General features: G+C 39.7%; 2 long non-coding RNA genes across 2 annotated transcripts in view; one reads left to right on the forward strand and one right to left on the reverse strand.

Moving 5' to 3' along the window:
- Positions 1-8,730, forward strand: part of LOC139115871 (uncharacterized) — a 145,216-nt gene that overhangs the window by 9,789 nt on the left and 126,697 nt on the right. The window lies entirely within an intron of this gene.
- LOC139115864 (uncharacterized) lies at positions 430-8,611 on the reverse strand. The gene is made up of 3 exons (XR_011548199.1): positions 8,566-8,611; positions 4,361-4,419; positions 430-909 (listed from the first exon to the last, which is right to left on the reverse strand). It is a non-coding gene; the product is annotated as an uncharacterized lncRNA (long non-coding RNA).

Here is an 8,730-nt window from a genome sequence, read left to right on the forward strand (position 1 = left end):
CCGTACCAAGTAGGGATCAAGGTGCTTCGGAGTCCGCTTCGGTCGCGATGAAGATCGGCCGGCAGCTTGCCCGGTCTTTTTCTTTGTTTTACCCATGGTCGGGATGCGTGAAGGATTTGTGATGTGTACGTTATCGTTGCAGGAGCTGAAGTGGCGGCAAATGGCTTTGGCCAAGGGGGGTATGCACGGATAGCTGATGGTCAGTGATGCGAGCAGATAACGGGTTGGACGTCATGCAAGGCATGCGTGGCATTCATATTTGATAGTGAGGGTGGACAAGAAGCAGCTGTGATTCGAGAGGCAAGGGTTCATTGTGTGTTCAGCAAAAGTGCGAGGCGTGGTTGTGAGGCAAAGGTAGAATGGCCTGCGTCTCCGTGCCCTTCCCCACGTTAACCATGATTATAGCAAGCCATAATCATCCATTGTCTTGAGATACACATAAGTATACAAGGGCATTACAAGTGCATTGTTTACCTCTTGAAGATTCATGAAAACAGGACTCCCTTGATGAATACTAGCTTGGATAACATGGCCTATAGTGTAACTTTCCCATTCAAGCTTCTGACAGTTGCTTTTCTGAGTCTGAATAGTTTTACTTTGCAGTAAAAAAGGATCTGTAGGCAGTATACTACTGTTGGACTGTATTTGTGCACTGTTTTGTGGTACATGACATTTTTTGTTGTAAAGGTTGCTTATGGATGGTTCACTTATGAATAGGATGCTTGAGTGTAAGTTGCTTAAGGTACTTTCATATAGAATACTATCGTATGGTAGCAAACTCTTATTGTATCGATCACTGTCAACAGATATATCACATGGTAATGGGTGTTTTGCCTCACTGGAACCACCCAAACCAGAATTGTCAGCTGACGTACGCCGATTATCAGCATGGCTCCTGCCAGCACCAGGCTGTAAAAGAAACAAAAAAATGCATTTAGTTTAACAAGCATATCATTCAAGTGTCAAATTCATGCTATTTTCATATCACCTTGATACACTTAATTTTCATGTGATTTATAAAGAGTACATTTGTATCAATAAAATATATGTACATTAGTAGCACGATAAAAAACTTCAAAAATTCCGTCAAGGACACTATGTGCTCACATTTGGTTTGAATTGGTCCATTCGAGAAAATTTAAACCAGGAAAAACAAGAATGACAAAAGCAAATAAGGTCTCCAACTTAGGTACTTGAGGTCATCTTTAGGAACATGCATATCAACTTCTATAGCAATGGGAGAAGCAGATCCTAAATACATAAGCAAATGTCAACAACAAAAAACAGAGTCTGAGAAGGCTTGGGAGTGGGCAAAAATTGCACAAGGGATCTGGTAAAAAAGTAATGCTACATCATCAATCTTCTAGACCCTACCCCCTCCTGAATATCAAATGATCCACCCCTTGGTATTACATAAGACCAAATGACAGGAAGTACATTTAAAACCTTGAAGATTTTTTAATTAATGCCATGAGTGTTATCATTTTAATGTAAACCGCACTTAAAGAGGCACTCCCACTTGGTAACATTTTTAAAACACATTTTTTTAATGCAAACGGTCGATATTTGACGTGGCGACTCCACGCGGTTCGCGAGATATCGATAAAAAATGTCCTCAAAAAAGTTAAAGTTTGAATTCCGGTGGCCCACCTGAATTCAGCTTCCGAACATAGAATGTTCGGCACTGGGGCCATTGTCAACTAAGCTATGGAGTACGAGTCTACGCTGACGCTGCTGTACGCCACAGCAGTACCACTCTCGTCGGTGAGCGGTCATGTCCCATGGGAGAAAGCCGAGTCCTACTGACTCGGCAAAAAACCCCGAAAAACAAAGTTTGCTGATTCCACCAGAATTCGCATAGGTGACTAGCACAGATAGGTGCGGTTGATACATAGTATGCATAGTGGCCGCCGCGCGGTATGCGCGCATACCACACACGGCGGCCGCTATGTATCGAACCACGCGTAACTGTGTGGCAGACGACAAAATGTAGTCATCAGAGGCAACTAATATTTTACACGTAAAAACTGATATCTATGTGGTATTGTTTAAAAATTTAATACAACTGATTGAGAATAATGAAAACGACAAAAACTAAGGAGAAGTTTTAAAAAAGAATTACCAGAGGTAAAGGCATTGATAATGATGTATATAAAGTCATCGCAGTAGGAGGTAAATTAAATGCGTCATTCGAACGTTTTTGGACTCCTTAGAATATCGTCAATCAGCACAACAACACACTTTCGGGGGATTTCGGGTCATTACCAGAAACGATCGTAAAACTTCGGAATGTGAAAAATACGCTCGGGAAATGACATGTTTTATCGATATCTCGCGAACCGCGCGGAGTCGCCACGTCAAATATCGACCGTTGGCATTAAAAAAATGTGTTTTAAAAATGTTACCAAGTGGGAGTGCCTCTTTAAGGTAGTAACAGATAGTGAAATGCCTTCCACTGTGGGCGGTGATTACAACATCTGAAATTATCCTGGATCCAAATTTCTCATCGGTTCTTGTATGTCTTACATAGAAAAGTTGTAAAAATTGGTCCAAAATGAAAAAAGTCACCTTAGCTTTGTTTTCTGGATCAAATTTTCCTACAAAATGATACCAAACATGACAAAATTATGTTCACAGCCTTCAAAATTGTCTCACAACATATCCTGGGTTGGTGTAGGTCATTTAAGGTCACAAACTGAGAAAATTTTGGGGTTTCCCAACACTTTGAGCAGAAAATTTATCTAATAACGTCTTTCGGGACTTTATATCAAATTACAAAGCTATCAAACAAGGGACTTTATACCAAATTACAAAGCTATCAAACAAGTAATTTTGAGATAAAGTTTTCTTGACCAAAATGATAATATTGTCTTAAAAATACAAATTTGTATATTTCAGGACAATTTCAACATATCTAACTATTGTCATCTCTGTACGTCTGTGTACCAAATATGAAAGCTGTCTGTCCAGCGGTTTTGAAAAGGAAATACTGTTTAAGATTTTTGACCAAAAATGACAAAATTGCTCAAAAATAGTAATTTTCCTAATTTTGTCATAATTTCAACAAATTAGAAGAGTAACACCCTTGCAAAGAGACAACCAAAATTTGAGAGCGATTGGGCTGGCGGTTTCAGAGAAGAAGAATTTTTACTGAAAATGAGAAAAATCACCAAAAAATTCAGCAAAAATACAAAATTAAGGATATTATCACAATATTTATAAAACTGTATAAGGTTCACCTAAGGTACTTGCACACAAATTTTCAAAGCAATCAAAAGAGCGGTTCTTGAGTTATTAATGCTTAACCATTTTCACATTTTGTAAGCTCATTTGCATAATTTTGGCAACACAGACTTCATTTGAACAAAATCCCATCTATAGCCCAGGATGCATCCACACACCAAATACCAAGCTGAAACGTGCAGCGTTTGCGTGTTTTTGATGTTGACGGACATACTGTACACACATACGTACATACAGACGCCATCGACTTCAGCCTATACGATAAACTCACATTGGTATAACCAAATGTGAGCTAAAAACAAGTATTTGAAACATTTGTATGTGTAAGGGGGACAGCTTACCAATGTTTTTTAATAATAATTGAAATGTTACCTAGTTACTGGATAATGTAACTGACATCTTCAAGTAACATTCATTCATTGGCAGAAATTTGATTTTTGCTAATTTCACATTTCACATTATTTTTGATATCTGATCACCTGGCCAAGAATTCAGAGAACAGCCATGCTTCCCATCAATATTTGTACTTACTAACAAGTATACACCCTGACTTATCAGTTTCATAAAATTTGATGAAACTTAATTGCAACTAATAATTTATCTAATTGAATTTTTAGTTGTCTGATCAAGTGAACACTTGTTCACTACCCGTGGCTGAGTTATTCCTCAGTGACCATGTTACATTCAAGCAATGGGGTGTTGAAAACAAAAATATAGGCAACAAAGTACCACACATAGGAGCTTTTACTTTCCAAAGCATCCACAGCCCACATAAACAATATAATTATCGCAACATATCAATAACCACTGCATGGCCTTGCATTCTGGTAATTTTCCATGGTCTTTGGTAAATAAATATTAACCTTGCATCCTTTTGTGCTAATATTGCCGATAACTCTGCTGAAATTGTTTACTTAATGCATAATGTGTCTACTGAGGCTGAACAATCATATAATTGAATTATGGTGGTAAGCTTACACAAACATACCAGGATGTTGAGACACACAGACTAATTAAATGTAAAAGCACTAACACCAGACTAGACTTACAACCGATGATCTAGCCCTTTAAGCCTACTTGATTGCTCACCCGTGAGCAGAATTTTGTACACACTTACTTGTTGTTTCACAACTGATTTTCGCCAATATTTCTTCTTTGGCATGCTGTATTTTCAACCTATGTATTAAAAACAAAATATAATTTTCAAAACTATTTACAGACTGGTAGAGATAAAGTATTAACTCATAAATTAGTTATGCTAACTCCACGTCAATAGGGAATATTTTAATTGATACCCCATTGTCGTACACCACGCCCTCTTCGGCGAGTCTTATCACCCACGCCGAAAAGGCCGTGGTATCACTGGCCACGTTTAGCGTTCACGCATTGCTGCAAGGCTCTATGATAGTCGAGGAAAAACCTACGAGCCAATCAGATTGCCCGTTACAGAGCTGATCTTGGTGCTTACCACACACAGCGTTCACTGTCGACGAAGAGCGCGCAATGTGTAAATGTTTAATGTTTTTCGACTCAACCGCTCTATTCACACCAAAAAGACGCCATTGATAATTATTTTACAAGGAAAAGATGGATTTCTTTGCACAAGGACCAGCGGTGGCAAGTCTGTATGCTACCAGGCATGGCAGGCCGTCCGGCCCATCGTGTTTCACGGGCGTTATATCGAAGGGTATCGCATAACTGGAGCAGCTGGCCCCACGCCTCGCTATGCACAGTGTCCCACCAGACGTAGAACAACACCGCTGTGTAAAACCCGTTGGTCAAAACTATTGATCATAAATTTACTGTACCAAAAGTTATGTATAAAGTTTATGTATCGATCTCTTCATTAAGGTTCACACTGAAAGCTTTCTTATCGTGCTGTGGGCCTGGGTATACATGGAGCTAGAAACGTATGAATGGTATATTGGGCCCTTTCATTCGAGCTGGTGCTCCGCGATACAAATCACAAATGTACGCTAGGCTCCCGATCGTCTCAACACTGCCGAAATCACAGATATCGGGAAATTGCGTAGTTGTTCAAGTCCGATTATGTTTCATTAATTCATCACAAAAGTTACGCTTACAACGGAATCAAACCAAGAGAGGTTTAGTCTGTTCCATGGGTTTGCAGTTCAGCGGGGTACGAACACGTATAAGCTTATGCGTACACTCGCTCAGTGTGACCTAGATGGTGACAATTTTCGGACAGGGTATAGTGAATTTCGCCCAAAGCCGTTTCACAAATAACGAGCAGTACGAAATCTTATTACCATACCCTTCGAAACTTTATTGTGTTTATCCTAAAACTGTTAACAGGACGGAAGTGGTATTTGGGGGGTCAAAGTTGCCAAATTGTTGACTCCATAGTGAGTGCGTAGTAATGGGACGTCGTATTTGGAATGTGATTATAGGGGCTAAATATTGATATTTTGAAACTTCAAACCCTCGATTTTCAATTTCGATGTGTTGAGAAAACTCTTTGTAAAAATTTTGTGATAAATTAGTTACGTTCAACCCATGGACGACGCAACTATATTTCGACGTGTATGGTGCTTACATCAGATATGGGCTGTCTCTGTGTGTTGCTTTAGATAGTACGGTGTGTTAACTTCGCGAAGTTTTATAGCGCCCGAAATACCTTCTACCGAAAAAAACTAATTATTCAAAACGGGATAGCAGCGTCACTTGACTTAATATGCGGTATCATGAATTGTAAAACGCTATCAATACGGAGCAAAGTGAGTACAACGAACAGCATGTCTTTGAATGTCCGAACCGAGATCGTCCGAAAATAGTCACACTGAGTGTACGGGGACGACCTTGCAGTGGGACCGGGTAGGGTTCGTTGATGGCCGTAGTCTGTGTACCTATCGAAGCCATATTATATTATATCATGCTACCATGCGCCATTCTGATTGGACGAGAGCGATGCTAAAATACTGTTTTAGCACTGATAGCAGTGCTAAAACGGGCCCCTAAACCAGCATTTTTGAAAATGCTCGGTCGGTGCATTTGAACGATGTGGCTCTGAACTTAATCCGAAACAGTCCGCTTGTTTTCAAAGACCGAGTTCGAATTTCGATACAGAGATAAAGTATGGTTCTGTAACTCACCTCTTGGTGAAAATAAGCAGTCTATGATGAAAGAAATCTCCGAAGCAACACATTTATTTTGGTATGATGATGTACAAAATTGTATAGGTAACAGCGCACTGTGTAGTTTGCTTGATCGATTCAGCAGGAGAGTCGAGACGCGACATACCGCTCTTTATAACGAAGCTACTACTAGTATTCGTTCATACACAAATAAATTGAAACTTCCTCACTGTAACGGTACGTCAGATATTCCTTCCTAGAGTTTGGGCTGTAACAGACGAGGGTGTTCTAACGATGTAGACCAAGAACTTGAAGAAGTTCAAATAACAATGCGATCATTCCTGGCGACTGCGACGAAAATCACTGTGTCAGCGTCCAGCTCTCGCTGAATCGGGCAACACACTCTGCTCGCATATTACAATGTCCATACAGTCGCCGTAATCCATGTCTGGATTATTTCAAAACTTCACGTTTTCTGGCACAAATTATCCAAAATATCCATCAAAAATAGAACCTGTAACCCCACTGCACCACCTCCTCTGTCTGAATGTTACGACGTCGGTTGGCGCACACCGGACTGACAGTGAATGAGACAAATCTATTTTTAGTGTACTACGCAAAAAAAAAAAAAGCCAGCGCTATTGTTTTTATGTAAATTTACGAAAAAAATTGTTACTTTTTCTTTTGCTTTGAACTCTTGACCTATTTCTGTGTCTGAAGCAGTTCGTGTTGCATGTAAATGTTAATGACATTTTGATGAACGTAATGCGTATGTTATCGTAGGATATTGTGTTCGTGTGTTGTCAACGTGAATCCAAACTTATAGAAATGCTCGGTCTCGGGCGATGATTTTCCGACGTTCGATCTCTCAGACGTCAGTTTTCTGCATTTTGGGCTGAAACTGACGAAAATGCCGGACCAAGACGACAAAGACACACAAGTTGATATAATATAATAGCAATAACCCCCTTCGCAGTCGGGTATACACTCGATTTTGGTACAATTCGCTCCATATAGCACTCGCCTATCGGCTCGTGCTATATGTCGCGCATTGTACCAAAATCTCGTGTATACCCTCCTGCGGCGGGGGTTATTGCTTAAATATTCACATGGTGTCGCCGTTGCTCTCGATCATGACAGAAAAACAGTCAAATTTTGAAAGCTGTCGGATTTAATGCAACATATATGGAAGAGGTGCAACAGAACCAGAGGATCTCAGGCCCTGAAAGCTCGATTGTGTACACACAGACGATGAGGAGCTTACGACCCGACATGACTTTGTAAAACGTATTCGTGATTGGCTAATTCTGATGATATGTTCTCATGAATAATTAATTAACCCCATTCATACTTCCGCAGTTTCCCGGCGTAATCTGCCAGAGCTTGATTTTTGCGGAGGTCAACGGAGCGGAAATAATTGCTCTGGCCTGCGAGAATGTTGATACCCGGCATCCTACAATTAAATGTTTTTTGAATAAAAGAGGTGTGCATAATTAACAATTCAAAACACCCTGAAAGAAAATATTGTGCAACATATTGCATCATAATTGTTGTTGTGTAGTCAACCAGAAGTCCTCATAAACATGATACAATAAAACAGCAAGAGAAGAAACAATAAAACAAATCTTTTGTTTGTTGATACCCTTTTAATTCAAATCATCTCTCCCAGAGGATAAGATTAAATAAAGAGTCACATTAAATAAATTAAAAGGGTTCGAAATTCCCCGGTATCTCTGTGCTAACAGATTGGTATACCAGGGTTGGTCCTTGTGCAACTATGTACATCTTGTACTACTTTCAGTCGTAGCCCACATGGGCAACTGTTTTTTTAGACAATGAAACGTCAAATTTGATATATATTTTTCATTGCTACCTACTACACACTAAGGGAAAAATACTGTCTTTGTTAAAACAAGAACTTATCACAAATATGATAATGAAATTAAGCAAACTTATTTACAACCAATGAACATGAGCCAAGTTGAAGTTGAATTGAAAACGAAACAGGTCACATGTACCATGCATGTACCTACTACTACAACTGCCACGCAACTAACGCTGTACTCTCCGACATTAACTGATATAACCAACTCACACAACTACAAATTATGAACCTTTAATTGTACGAACTGATGCCACAGACTAATGCTACAGTACACCTACGTTCGAATTAACTGATACCCGATCGACTTCACACGACCGACACGAGTCGATATTAAATGAAAACCGTTTTAGGTTCGTCCTTTTGAAATGCACTGTATACAAAAGCGCATCCTACAGGCTTCTGGCAGTTTGTGTCCATGAAAACAGAGCCCAGCGCAGTTCTATAAATAGCGTTGACCCCGCGCATGACGTCATCGCGTGGGGCGCGGCTTAATATTTAAATTACAGA

The sequence above is a fragment of the Ptychodera flava genome, chromosome 2 (genome assembly GCF_041260155.1).
Source record: "Ptychodera flava strain L36383 chromosome 2, AS_Pfla_20210202, whole genome shotgun sequence".
Classification (NCBI taxonomy): Eukaryota; Metazoa; Hemichordata; class Enteropneusta; family Ptychoderidae; genus Ptychodera; species Ptychodera flava.